The 14,734-nt window shown below is 44.7% G+C and overlaps 2 non-coding genes and 2 pseudogenes across 2 annotated transcripts; all 4 read left to right on the top strand.

Annotated features, from left to right (window-relative positions):
• Positions 1 to 2,127: 2,127 nt before the first annotated feature.
• Positions 2,128 to 2,318, top strand: LOC142716126 (U2 spliceosomal RNA). Its single transcript, XR_012871400.1, has one exon. It is a non-coding gene; the product is annotated as a U2 spliceosomal RNA (small nuclear RNA).
• Positions 2,319 to 3,560: 1,242 nt separating this feature from the next.
• On the top strand, positions 3,561 to 3,671 carry LOC142716131 (U2 spliceosomal RNA; annotated as a pseudogene).
• A 1,392-nt stretch (positions 3,672 to 5,063) lies between these two features.
• LOC142716109 (U2 spliceosomal RNA) lies at positions 5,064 to 5,248 on the top strand. The gene has a single exon (XR_012871392.1). It is a non-coding gene; the product is annotated as a U2 spliceosomal RNA (small nuclear RNA).
• A 6,533-nt stretch (positions 5,249 to 11,781) lies between these two features.
• Positions 11,782 to 11,983, top strand: LOC142716111 (U2 spliceosomal RNA; annotated as a pseudogene).
• The last annotated feature ends 2,751 nt before the right edge of the window (positions 11,984 to 14,734 follow it).

Raw genomic sequence — 14,734 nt, 5'->3', positions numbered from 1 at the left:
ATCCAAAACCGACCAAGAACTGTTATGTAAGGACATTACTTCTGAAGAACTTCATGCTGCTGTCAAAAGCTTTTTATATGGAAAAACCCCTGGATCTGACGGTCTTCCCGTAGAATTTTATAGGGAATTTTGGGACATTTTAAGTGTGGACTTTTATCTTGTTATTAAGGAAGCCTTTAAAAGTGATCTGCTACCACTATCCTGGAGAAGTGGACTCGTTTCTCTAATTCATAAAAAAGGAGAAAAATCTCGGTTAGAAAACTGGAGACCAATTACGCTTCTCAACGTGGATTACAAAATTATGTCCAAAATTTTAGTTAACCGTTTTAAAGGGGTTTTAAGCCAAGTTATAAATATGGACCAAGTTTGTGCAGTACCAGGGAGAAGTGTGACAGAACATCTAAACACCATCAGAGATGTAATTTGGTACCAGCAAGATAGACAGCAGAATTTAGCCATCTTGTCATTAGATTTTCAGAAGGCATTTGATCGTGTGTCTCATAGGTTTTTATGGTTAGTTTTAAAAAAGATGTGTTTTCCAGATGCTTTTATACGACAAATTGCGCTTTTATACAAAAACTCTTTTAGCAGAATATTAGTCAACGGCTCGCTAACAGACGAAGTTAAACTGCACTCAGGAGTTAAACAGGGGTGCCCCTTGTCGCCCATACTATTTATATGTGCCATTGAACCGCTTCTGTCAATGATCAGAAAAGACAAGGTTGTCAGAGGTGTTCCCCTACCCGGAGGTGGTGGGAACGAAGTTAAAGTCATGGGCTATATGGACGATATCTCTATCTTCTGTTCATCACAGGTTGCCCTTAGACGAGCGATAAGAATTACAGAATTTTTTTGCCTAGCCTCTGCGTTTAAACTTAATATTGACAAAAGTAGTTGTTTTACGATTGGAGATTGGACTGATTTTTTTATGCCTAGCTTAAAAATGCAAACTGACCAAATTAAAGTTTTAGGCGTAATCTTCGATCAACAAAATAATGGTGCGCAAAGCTGGGAAGACGTAAAAAACAAGTTACAAAAGAAAATAGATTTATGGATGTTGAGAAAACTTACCTTGAGTGGGAAAATTCTTGTCATAAAAGCCATTCTGCTTCCGATTATGCTGTACTTGAGTTTTGTGTTTCCACCGAATGAGTTAACTGTTAAAAGACTTCAAAGAATGCTATTCCAATTCGTATGGAGTTCGAAATTCGAAAAGCTAAATAGACAGACAATGTTTAAATCACTTAGTAAAGGTGGTAAAGATGTGCCAAATGTAAAACTTTTTCTATATTCTAAGTTTTTTAGCCTCTGTTTTAAAAGTGTGTCTTTATGTAATAATTGGTCCTATTTTTTACGATATGCTGCAGGACATATTTTTAGGCGACGCAAGTGGATTTCTATGCCATTATCTAGTCCAGTTCTAATATTTCCACCCAAGCAATATATTATTTTAGAAAAGGTAATAAAACAACATAACCTTGAGTCCTTTGAGGTGGAGACTTTGAAAAATCCGAGGAAATTGTCCCTAGAAATAAAGAAAAAAGATACAATGACACCCATTTCTAACTTTTCTTTCAACAGAAGCGCTGCTATATGGGAAAAAGTTAATGCACCCTACCTTACAAACAGCCACAAAGACATTGCCTGGATGATGGTTCATGACTGTCTGCCCACCAGATTTTTCCAGCACAGAAGGGGATTGAGCAATTTCAGTGTCTGCCCTAGACAACAATGCTGCTATGATGAGACGACCTTGCACATATTCTGGAATTGTCCATTTGCACAGACTGTTTGGAAAGAATGTGGAGAACTTTTAAAATTCTTAACTGGTCTTAGCTTTTTAAACTTTGAAGTGATTTTTTATGGTATTCATGAGACACTGCCAAAAGAAAAAGAAAGAGTTTTATGGTGCACTATAAACTGCATAAAAAACGCACTATGGAAAACCAGAAATATTTTATTGTTCAAGAGAGATTATATTAGCGAAAAAGAGTGTATAAAATTAGCAATCAGTGAACTGTATTTATATTACCTGCTAGACAAGAAACGTTTAGGGAAAAGAAGAGCACAGAGCACATGGCACTTTAGTTGTTGGAAGATGTTATACTAGACCTTGTTCTTAAGAAATTAGTTTGATTAGACTTAGCTAAATTCAAAAGAAAAAATCTGTTCTTATCAGTTTAATATCTGATACGTCCCCTATCTGGGGACCATATATTAAATGGATTTTTAGAACAGGGAGATGGAAATAGAGCTTGCTCTGTCCACTCCACGCATTGACCTGGTATTGCAGTATTTCCAGGACCGGTGCACCCTTTCCTTATGTGTTGACTAAAATCAGATTCCAAAAGTGTTTTTTGTGTTTGCCATTGTTTCTGTCTTTCTGAAGGGATCTCCCCTTTTAATCCCATTATTTCAACACCTGTTGGACAATGCATGAGTGATAATGAGCTAATTGATTAAATGCAATTAATGAATACATTGCCACCTCTTGTTTTGTGTCGTCTGTGTGTCTGTGTTTCCGGCATTTCACATTGGAACAGCTCATTCACCTTCCTTGTCTTCTCTCCGCCCTCCCTTTTAGGTAAGTTAAAGAGCTGCACCTGAGCCAGCCACTGATTGATGCAGCACCACAGTCAAATAGTGGAGTGGAGTAGGGGAACAGCAAACAGCCATTAAAGCCGCCCGCCCGCCTGCCCGCCCGCCACAATGGACCTACCTGTGTACACTAGATGGATGTGATGGAATGTACTGTCGTCCCTACATTTCAAGAAGGAGTAAGAATTGCAGTTGCAACAAAGCCTTGCTTGCCTACAAAGAGAGCAGCAATTTGGATTTGTTACTATGTTACCTAGAAGAATAACAAACTGTGCAAGGATGGAGGTTGTAGGAGCAAGGAGAAGTTGTCTGTAAAGTTGGTGGATGCTTATTTTCCATTTTGAAGTCCCTTGTCTCCCTCTTGTGGCCTCCTGGAGGCAACTAGCTGTGCAAAAAAAGACAGCCTGGCGGCCGGCTGTTGCAGTGTTGCCCTCTCAGGCAACACTGAGTGACTGACTGAGCCGCACCGTCTTATATAAAGTTCAGACGGAACTTTGCACGTGTCATATTGGAGCCCTGAGGAGCCAGAGCCAGCTTTCTGACATCATAATGGGGCCTCAGAGATAAAAGCCTGGGCCCAGGCAGTGTTGGTCAGTGCTGCTCAGCAGGCAGCACTGGACTGGACTGGATTACAGCTGATACAAGGTGTGAAGGAACAAGGGGTGGCTGTGGGCATGCACTTGCTGCCGCTGCCAGTGTTTATCTGCATGGCAGCAGGGCATTTGGGCGTTGCCAGGAAGGCGTTTTTATGTAGATTCCTCCTCTTTCAGCACTGCATTGTGGTGCAAGCAAAAGAAGCAAATCCTGTCTGGCTTCCTCTCCGGCCTTTATTCACCTCCCGTGTAGCTGTGAGTGTGTGAGCCTGCAGGGCCCCATGGAATTGCCTAGAAGTAGGCTGAATCGCTGCTAGGGCTGAACAGCAGTATCGGGCAGGCTCGGGCAACGCGCGGCCCGTTCGGGTTATCGCTTCTCGGCCTTTTGGCTAAGATCAAGTGTAGTACTTTAGGGTATTGCCTTGTTTCTTGGTCAGGAGGTGCCCTGGTACCCTTTTCCTTGGCCTGGGGGGATCGTTTCTCTTAGGAGAGACTTCACCCCTCTGCTGCTATTGGGGAGGAGGATTAGTCCAGGGCAACGGGGAGCGATCACTTGCCTGGCATCTAGGTGCTGAAGGTACTATCTTTGGATTTCTTTGGATATCGTTGGCTTTTGTTGCGGCAGGATGGAGGAAGTCCCTGACTATATGCGTACTCGGAATGCTGTTCGTTTTACGATGGAGGAATCTGGAGGACAAAGCAGAGACTTGGAATTCCTAACGAAGGTACTCTTGCTTGATCTTTTCCAGTTGGAGAGACAATGGATATTGTCTGTAATGGACTATCCAAGAAGAGGATGTTTCGATGTCACTTTTTGTACAGAGGACATTTATCTGGATTTTCTGGACACTTTAAAGAAGAAGAAGCAGGATCCAAGACTGGTTGGTGTGATTGTAACACCGCACTTTGCTCCTAGCAAAAAGTTGGTCATTGTTAAAATGTTTTCCCCCTATGTGTGTAAAGACGATATTATATGCTTTCTCACTAAGTTCTGTGAGGAGGTGGTGGAGAAGGGTAAGGTCTTTAATCCCTTTGGATTCTGGACAGGTAAATGGAAATTCCTGTGTAAATTTAAGGCAGTTGGAGAGGCTGGAAACTTATTGCTTCCTCCAGCACGCTTTAAAATTGGCAGTGCAAGTGGGAATCTCTACTTTTTTGGAATGGGGATTTTTTGCCACAATTGTAAAGAGTATGGGCATGAGAAGGAGAATTGTGGAAAAATAATTTGTACCAAATGTTTTAAGGAAGGTCATAAGTATAATGATTGTGAGAAGGGCAAAGTGTGTAACATGTGTAGAGAAGAAGGGCATGTGTTTAAAAATTGTCCAAAAAAAAGTAAAAGTGAAGCAAAGGAGGAGAGTAAGAAGACCGTTAAAAGAAAGGAAGTGATAGTTAACAGAAAGGAAGAGAAAGTTACCCCACAAAAAGAGGATAAGCCACAGAAAAAGGGAGGAGCGGGGAAAAGTGTTGAAGTTAAAAAAAGTGATGAAACAAAAAGGAGAAAAATTGTGGAACAAAATGTAGTTTCAGATGAAGATAGAGCAGAAAGAGACAAACTAGTAAAAGACGTGGAGGGATTAAGAGATAAAATTAATTTTGAGAAGGTTCGGAGGCGGGTACGAACCTGTTTGAGAGGGAGTGTACCGGATTTTCTGGAGAGATATGAAGTGCCAACCTGGTTGGCATGTATTGTAAATTTGGAATGGGACGGTCAAGATCTTCGAGAACATCTTGTGGATATGCTTGGTGTAATCGCTTTAAGAAACGGTTTGTTTTATTAATTTTACTTTAAAAAAAAAAAAGAGAGAGAAATTAAAATTATATTTGGTTTTTCATAATGATGATCAAGTCTTTAAATTTGAAGTTTAAAATTTAACTCGAGACGGATCTGAGTGGAAACCTTATCTGTTCTTATCAGTTTAATATCTGATACGTCCCCTATCTGGGGACCATATATTAAATGGATTTTTAGAACAGGGAGATGGAAATAGAGCTTGCTCTGTCCACTCCACGCATTGACCTGGTATTGCAGTATTTCCAGGACCGGTGCACCCTTTCCTTATGTGTTGACTAAAATCAGATTCCAAAAGTGTTTTTTGTGTTTGCCATTGTTTCTGTCTTTCTGAAGGGATCTCCCCTTTTAATCCCATTATTTCAACACCTGTTGGACAATGCATGAGTGATAATGAGCTAATTGATTAAATGCAATTAATGAATACATTGCCACCTCTTGTTTTGTGTCGTCTGTGTGTCTGTGTTTCCGGCATTTCACATTGGAACAGCTCATTCACCTTCCTTGTCTTCTCTCCGCCCTCCCTTTTAGGTAAGTTAAAGAGCTGCACCTGAGCCAGCCACTGATTGATGCAGCACCACAGTCAAATAGTGGAGTGGAGTAGGGGAACAGCAAACAGCCATTAAAGCCGCCCGCCTGCCACAATGGACCTACCTGTGTACACTAGATGGATGTGATGGAATGTACTGTCGTCCCTACATTTCAAGAAGGAGTAAGAATTGCAGTTGCAACAAAGCCTTGCTTGCCTACAAAGAGAGCAGCAATTTGGATTTGTTACTATGTTACCTAGAAGAATAACAAACTGTGCAAGGATGGAGGTTGTAGGAGCAAGGAGAAGTTGTCTGTAAAGTTGGTGGATGCTTATTTTCCATTTTGCAGTCCCTTGTCTCCCTCTTGTGGCCTCCTGGAGGCAACTAGCTGTGCAAAAAAAGACAGCCTGGCGGCCGGCTGTTGCAGTGTTGCCCTCTCAGGCAACACTGAGTGACTGACTGAGCCGCACCGTCTTATATAAAGTTCAGACGGAACTTTGCACGTGTCATAGTGGAGCCCTGAGGAGCCAGAGCCAGCTTTCTGACATCATAATGGGGCCTCAGAGATAAAAGCCTGGGCCCAGGCAGTGTTGGTCAGTGCTGCTCAGCAGGCAGCACTGGACTGGACTGGATTACAGCTGATACAAGGTGTGAAGGAACAAGGGGTGGCTGTGGGCATGCACTGGCTGCCGCTGCCAGTGTTTATCTGCATGGCAGCAGGGCATTTGGGCGTTGCCAGGAAGGCGTTTTTATGTAGATTCCTCCTCTTTCAGCACTGCATTGTGGTGCAAGCAAAAGAAGCAAATCCTGTCTGGCTTCCTCTCCGGCCTTTATTCACCTCCCGTGTAGCTGTGAGTGTGTGAGCCTGCAGGGCCCCATGGAATTGCCTAGAAGTAGGCTGAATCGCTGCAAGGGCTGAACAGCAGTATCGGGCAGGCTCGGGCAACGCGCGGCCCGTTCGGGTTATCGCTTCTCGGCCTTTTGGCTAAGATCAAGTGTATTTATACAGGAGGTTTTTGGTCAGAAGGTGCTCAGGTACCCTCTCTCTCGGCCTCGGGGGATCGTCCAGGTTCGCCTGGACTTCACCCCCGTGCTGCTATTTGGGAGAGAGGCTTAGTCCTGAGCAACGAGTTGCGATCCCCCCCCCCAGCCCTTTGGTGTGTCTCCTTAAAGCCAAAGGGCGCAGCGCAAGCTGTGCGGTACCGACCTGGCCACGCAAATGGCAGGCGGACCTGATGCGGTGCCGGTATACGCCCGGTTGAGGAATACTGCAAGATTTATCTTGGCAGAGGGTGGAGGCGGTCCTCGTGGTCTCAAGTTCCTTGTCCACGATATTTTGGAAAAGCGGTTGGCGGTCCACAAGAACGAGATTTTGGCGATCCAGGACTACCCAAGGCGTGGAGTGTACGACGTGACTTTTATGGGAGAAGGAATCCTCCGTGATGCCATGGGAAAAGCTGAGAGGCAACAAGGTGAACTCATGGCCTTGGGAGTCCAGGTAATTGAACACGCTTTTGAAGTAACCAAACTCGTAGTGATTAAAATGTATTCCCCATACGTGAAAGATCAGGAAGTGGCGGCGTTTCTTGCTGCATACTTTAAGAACGTTAAGCTGCTGGGGAGAGTTATGAACGAGTGCGGTGTGTGGACCGTCAAATGGAAATTTATTGTTACGCTAATAAAGGACCCCTCCACCCAAGAAACGAAGCTACCACCTGCTCGTTTTAAACTTGGGAATGTGAATGGCGACCTCTATTTCTCAGGAATGCCAAACTTCTGCAGGGCCTGCGGTACCTATGGACATACCAGTTTTAACTGCGATGTCACCTGCAGGAACTGTGGAAGTAAACAACACACAATGAGAGAATGTACAGAAGAGAAAAAATGCAATTTTTGTCAAAAAACTGGTCATCTTTATTATGCTTGTCCACATAGGTACCGAGGCGAAGAAGATGAGCAACCCGAGGTGCCCCCACGTGCTCCACCAGCAGAGCAGTCCCGTCCTCAAGGAGGAGAACAAGCTGTTGCGGAGAAAGAGCAGAGAGGTACCTGGGCTTCAAGAGTACGGCTAGCCGAAGCCAAAACAGGTGCCTCTCAGCCAGCGACCTCAGGGGATAAAAATGAGCCCAGCGCCAAGGAAAAACGGCAGGCCAAGAGGAAGGCAGAAAAGGAGCAGGCCATCGATGAACCTGTGGCATCCCAGACGGCTCCTAATCCTGGGTCTCTAGAGACCGACTCGGAAGGAGAAAACTGGGTACAGGTGGGTCCCCGTAAAAAGGGGAAGCAAGAACGTGCCAGTAGGAGGGAGACAGGGGAGGAGCAGATGGATACGTCCGTGCGGAAAGATGTGGCTCCTCCTGGGACCCCCTCCTCGCCTGCACTGGTGAGGAGGACGGGCACTGCTCCCTCCGTATTATCGGACACCCCGCCATGCGCACAACCTCCCCCTCTAGACCGGCCTTCACGGGCCCAGGGGGAGAGGCGGGGCCCTTGGGGGACCCACCAGACATGGACCCAGTCGGTCAACCGAGAGAGACCCAGGTGAGGCTGTGCGAGTCTGGGCTCCCCGTGTACGAGGTGAGTGTTGCTGGCTCAGCTCTCAGCGACAGTAGTTCTTCTCCTGCCTCGTCCCTCTTTTCAGTTGAGTCGGATGAGGGCGGGGCCATGAGTTCAAGTGAGGTTTCGGGTATTGCTGGTGGAGGAGCAATCTGATTTTAAGTACGCCTATTATTTATTATTTTAAAATCAGAATTTTGCTTTAACTCTCCACGATGTCTGAGCTCATGGGAATCTCCCTCAACGTGAGGGGCGCCAAGTCAAAAGTGAGAAGGGTTGCTCTCTTCAATTTTTTATCTTGCCTGGCAGCCTCTGTATTTTTCCTGCAGGAGTGCGGCATTCCCCATACAATGAGATATGAAAATTACAAAAAGGATTGGAAGTATGGTCCATCCGTCTGGTCTGGATCCAACGAGTCCAGATCAGCAGGGGTCGCCATTCTTTTTAAGGGAAACGTTTTAATTGATTTTATTCAAGAAATCTTACCAGGACGTATTTTAATGGTTAAAGCTTTTATTGATGGTGTAAAGTGGCAGTTTTTAAATTTTTACGGATCACCAGAAAAGAACGAAAGAGCGAGGATGCTGGAGATTTTACCGCTTTTTATCAACACATCTGAGCCTTTTATCCTCGCAGGTGATTTTAATTGTATCCTGAGAGGAGAACGCCGGCTTACCAACAGTACGAGTAGGAACTATGACAAGACCTCTGGACTGCTCAAGGATATCGTGACTGATTTTAAATTAAAAGACATATACAAAGAATGTAACAGGAGCAGTCCAGAGGAAGCCGGCGTTACCTGGAGCAACGCCACCTGTAGCTCCAGGATTGATTTTATCTTTTGTTCTGAAAATTTACTGCCTTTTAATTGTGAAGTTTTAACCAATGTGTTTTCAGATCACAGGCTTTTATCTTTTAAAGTAAAGCATGATCTTAATAATATTGTATGTAAAAAGTCCTGGAAGATGAATGTTTCCCTTTTAGACGATCCACAGGTTTTAGCAGATTTTATTGAATTTTACCAAGAAAGCAGGCGGGTAAGAGACACACGTACTCCCATCAGTGCATGGTGGGAGAAAATGAAAAAGAAAATAAAAGATTTTTTTATTAAGAAAAGCGTGGCGAAAGCCAAAGAGAAATACGCTTTTTTTAAAATTCTCAATACCCGTCTGCAGACCCTGTACAAAATGCAAGATCATGACATAGACGTTAAAGATGACATCACCAATTTGAAAAAGGAGATAGCCCAGTGCCTGGAGCAGAAAGGTAAAGAGATTATATTCCGTTCAAAAATACAACATGTGGAGGAGAACGAGACCTGCTCCAGGTACTTTTTTAAGAAAATAAATAACAAAAAGGCAATTATCAAAAATATAGAAGGGGTGTCAGATGTACAGGGTCTTTTAAGTAAAGTTCATGAGTTTTACACTGACCTTTTTAATGTTAAGACTGTGGATCATAATTTTATGCGTGACTCACTGAAGGAGATTACTACTGTTTTAGACCCTGTCTCCCAGAATTTTTTATTACAGGAGCTGACGGAGCAGGAGGTTTTAGAAACTGTTAAGAGTTTTAAAACAGGGAAAGTTCCCGGACCGGACGGTATACCCAGTGAGTTTTATGTAAAATTTTATGACATTTTAAAAGAGGATCTTTTTAACCTTTTTTTCTGATGTTTTTAATTCCAAGATGCTGCCTAAGTCCTGGCGGAAGGGTGAGGTCTCCCTGCTGTATAAGACGGGTGACATCGCAGTTTTAAAGAATTGGAGACCAATAACCCTTCTAAATAGCGACTATAAAATTATGGCTAAAATATGTGCAAATAGATTAAAAGCCATAATACCCCACATTATACACTCTGACCAGGTGTGTGGGGTGCCAGGCCGCAGCATCTGGGATAATTTAAACCTAATAAAAGACGTGATTGAGGACACGAGGTCTAGAAAAGGTAAATTAGCCATTTTATCTATAGACTTTGAGAAGGCGTTCGACCATGTCTCTCATTTTTATTTTTTTAAGGTTTTAGAACGTATGGGTATACCTGAAGGATTTTTATTATCTATTAAAGCCTTTTACAGAGAATGCACCAGCAAAATTTTAGTGAATGGTTTTAAGACACAGGACGTATTTTTAAACTCTGGGGTGAAGCAGGGGTGTCCCTTGTCCCCACTGCTTTTTATATGTGCATTGGAGCCTCTGTTATGCGCAATTCGCCGCGATAAGTGTATCCGTGGAGTCCCCCTGCCCTGGGGAGGCGGCGTAGAGGCCAAAGCAGTGGGGTACATGGATGATGTGGCGGTTTTATGTAGGGACGCCCTGTCGCTTCAGAGAACCCTTAGGCAAATCGAGTTTTATTGCTGTGCTTCCGGTTTTAAAGTAAACTTCAGCAAGAGTCATATTTTAAACATAGGAAGCATGGCTCTTAGAGATATACCGGTTCCTGTGTCTGATAATATTAAAATTTTAGGTGTCTCCTTCAGTGGGTACGACAATGGTTTTATCAGTTGGGACATGGTGGCGCAGAAGGTAAATCAAAAAATATGCATGTGGAACATGAGGAAGCTTACCATGGAGGGAAAAATTTTAATAATTAAAATTATAATTTTACCTTTGCTTTTATACTTAAGCATGGTTTTCCCTCCTCCCACGGTTTTATTAAGAAAAATTACTAAAGCTTGTTTTACCTTCTTTTGGAGTTCCAGAATGGAGAAACTTAAACGTGAGACGGTAATGAAAATCAAACCAAAGGGTGGCAAAGACTTTCCAGATTTTAATAGGTTTCTTTTAATCAAGTACTTTTGTTTCTGTCTTAATTCTCTTTTTAAACAACATCATTGGTCTTATTTTCTACGTTTTAATACTGGGTTTTTTATGCGAAGGATGGGGTGGTTTGAAATTGTTTTAACCTCACCTTATGCTTTTAATCTACCAGCAAATTACGTGATTTTAGAGAAAATAGTGGCCTTGTTTAATTTTAAAGGGAAAAATTTTAATGACATGATAAACAGTAAGAAACTTATAAAAGACATAAGAGGAAATGAAGTCGTCACTAATATTGAAAATTTTAATAATGAACGCTGTGCTTTTATCTTCAAAATGGTTAATGTGTTTTATCTTTTTAATACACAGATGGACCTGGCCTGGAGCTGCGTTCATCAATGTCTTCCATGCCGGGCATTCCAATTCAGGAAAGGATTCGCGAGGTCTGCCATCTGTCCGAGGGAAGGCTGCCAGGCTGAGGAGACCGTGCGTCATATTTTTTGGACTTGCGATTTTACTAAACATATTTGGATAAAGATATTCCCTCTAATGAAGAAGATGGCAGACCTAAAGGACTTGACTTACGAAATGATTTTATATGGACTCTTTGGATGCCCAACCGCGAACCAAAAGACTATTGCATGGAAGACGATGAACTGCGTAAAAGAAGCTCTGTGGAAGGCCAGGAACATCCTGATTTTTAAGCACGATGTTTTATCTGTTGACGATGTTTTAGGTCTTTGTTTTAGCGAGATGTACATTTATTATTTATTAGATAAAAAAAGAAATGCCACCCTTTCAAATAAATGGTTTGTAAAAGAATGGAACTCCAATATATAAGAATTTGCCACCATGTCCCCTTTTATGTGTTTTTATGTAAATTGATTTTATTACTGTAATTCATTGTAAAAAGCTGTAATTCATTGTAAATGTTTTTTGAATTTTAAGTAATAAATCATTGACACCCCCGCGAGGGGGTAGCCAACTGAAAAAAAAAAAAATCTGTTCTTATCAGTTTAATATCTGATACGTCCCCTATCTGGGGACCATATATTAAATGGATTTTTAGAACAGGGAGATGGAAATAGAGCTTGCTCTGTCCACTCCACGCATTGACCTGGTATTGCAGTATTTCCAGGACCGGTGCACCCTTTCCTTATGTGTTGACTAAAATCAGATTCCAAAAGTGTTTTTTGTGTTTGCCATTGTTTCTGTCTTTCTGAAGGGATCTCCCCTTTTAATCACATTATTTCAACACCTGTTGGACAATGCATGAGTGATAATGAGCTAATTGATTAAATGCAATTAATGAATACATTGCCACCTCTTGTTTTGTGTCGTCTGTGTGTCTGTGTTTCCGGCATTTCACATTGGAACAGCTCATTCACCTTCCTTGTCTTCTCTCCGCCCTCCCTTTTAGGTAAGTTAAAGAGCTGCACCTGAGCCAGCCACTGATTGATGCAGCACCACAGTCAAATAGTGGAGTGGAGTAGGGGAACAGCAAACAGCCATTAAAGCCGCCCGCCCGCCCGCCCGCCACAATGGACCTACCTGTGTACACTAGATGGATGTGATGGAATGTACTGTCGTCCCTACATTTCAAGAAGGAGTAAGAATTGCAGTTGCAACAAAGCCTTGCTTGCCTACAAAGAGAGCAGCAATTTGGATTTGTTACTATGTTACCTAAAAGAATAACAAACTGTGCAAGGATGGAGGTTGTAGGAGCAAGGAGAAGTTGTCTGTAAAGTTGGTGGATGCTTATTTTCCATTTTGCAGTCCCTTGTCTCCCTCTTGTGGCCTCCTGGAGGCAACTAGCTGTGCAAAAAAAGACAGCCTGGCGGCCGGCTGTTGCAGTGTTGCCCTCTCAGGCAACACTGAGTGACTGACTGAGCCGCACCGTCTTATATAAAGTTCAGACGGAACTTTGCACGTGTCATAGTGGAGCCCTGAGGAGCCAGAGCCAGCTTTCTGACATCATAATGGGGCCTCAGAGATAAAAGCCTGGGCCCAGGCAGTGTTGGTCAGTGCTGCTCAGCAGGCAGCACTGGACTGGATTACAGCTGATACAAGGTGTGAAGGAACAAGGGGTGGCTGTGGGCATGCACTTGCTGCCGCTGCCAGTGTTTATCTGCATGGCAGCAGGGCATTTGGGCGTTGCCAGGAAGCCGTTTTTATGTAGATTCCTCCTCTTTCAGCACTGCATTGTGGTGCAAGCAAAAGAAGCAAATCCTGTCTGGCTTCCTCTCCGGCCTTTATTCACCTCCCGTGTAGCTGTGAGTGTGTGAGCCTGCAGGGCCCCATGGAATTGCCTAGAAGTAGGCTGAATCGCTGCAAGGGCTGAACAGCAGTATCGGGCAGGCTCGGGCAACGCGCGGCCCGTTCGGGTTATCGCTTCTCGGCCTTTTGGCTGCGACCAAGTGTATTCGTACAGGAGGTTTCAGTCAGAAGGTGCCTGGGGTACCCGGCTACTTGGCCTGGGGGGATCGTCACTGGTTTATCGCCTTGACTTCACCCCCCTGCAGCTATTGGGTAGTCGGACTAGTCCTCAGACAACGGGAAGGGATCGCTAGGCGGACAGCTTGCGCTGGACGGCCTAGAAGGGCGGAAAAACTTGTTGGGACAAGCAGGAATGCCGTTCACCTATGGGTTTGTAACTGGGGAGACCCAGTTACGCCAAACCATCCGGATCGAGGTCGGAGAGGAACATCGCCAGCGGAAGAACCTGAAATTCATAGTAGGGGAAATCCTGCTTGGCTCCTTCGGCCTCAGACGGGAAAATATCCTGTGTCTGAATGACCAGGAAGGCCGCGGTCGGTATACCATCTCCTTCTGCACCGCGGCCTGCTGCGATACGATCTGTGCAGCCCTGTCTGGTTCCGACCAGACAGATGAGCGCCTAGATGGGCTTCATTTTTCTCTCCTCTACGGAGAAGAGTCTATTCCACTGGTCGTGGTAATGCATAGCCCCTTTGTCCCCGCCAAGGACATTGACACATTCCTAGGGCGCTATTGCAAGGAAATTCACTTCTCGCATGAAGTAAAAAATGCTGAGGGATTTTGGAACGGAAAGAGAAAGTACTTTGTCAAGTTCTTTCAAGACCCCAATGGCATACGTGGCTTTGTGCACCCTCCAGCGAATTTTGCCATTGGGAAGAACCGGGGATACCTGTTTTACCCCCAGATGCCCCGGTTTTGCTGGAACTGCCAAAAATATGGGCACACAAAAGAGTCATGCAGTGAAAACCGTGTTGTTCGCTGTAACAAATGTGGAGGCCTGGGGCACGTGGCCGCCAAGTGCAGTTCCAGAGCAACATGTAATCTGTGCGGGGAGGCAGGTCACATGTATAAAGACTGTCCTAAAAGAACGCAGTCATTGAGGGGTGGGCCTAGGCCTGGTCCATCCCGTCCAGGGCCAGGGCAGCAGTCCACAACAGGTGCGGACTCTGCTGGTAATGCCCCGGAAACGGCACCCGCCGAAGGGCCAGGACCAAGACCCTCCAAGTCACGAGTGGAGGGTGGTCCTGGGGATTCCAAAGGGCCGGAGCAGGGCTGTTCTGGTTCTGCGATGAAGGCCCCGAGCTCCATACCTGAGTCGGTTGGTAGGAAATCTCGCCGGTCCTCGGTGCCGTCAAAGGAGGACTGGGCAGAGGTGGTGGCTGGTGATGATCCAATTAAGGGATCTAGAAGGAGGGGCTCCACGCTGGACCTCCCTGCCACCAGCTGCCTCCGACCGACTGAGAAGCCCGAGTCTGACCCTCTTATTACGCCAACAGGGGGTCGGGCATTGACGGCTTCAGGTGCAGTAGGCAAGATGACGAGAGAGAAGGAGGGGACCTCACAGGCTCCTGAGCGCCCTGAGCAGATGAGTGACCCGGAGATACCTGCAGCCGTACCGGAGGTAGCAG

This window comes from Rhinoderma darwinii, unplaced genomic scaffold (genome assembly GCF_050947455.1).
Source record: "Rhinoderma darwinii isolate aRhiDar2 unplaced genomic scaffold, aRhiDar2.hap1 Scaffold_447, whole genome shotgun sequence".
Classification (NCBI taxonomy): domain Eukaryota; kingdom Metazoa; phylum Chordata; class Amphibia; order Anura; family Rhinodermatidae; genus Rhinoderma; species Rhinoderma darwinii.
This window is presented reverse-complemented; position numbering and strand designations above follow the sequence as displayed.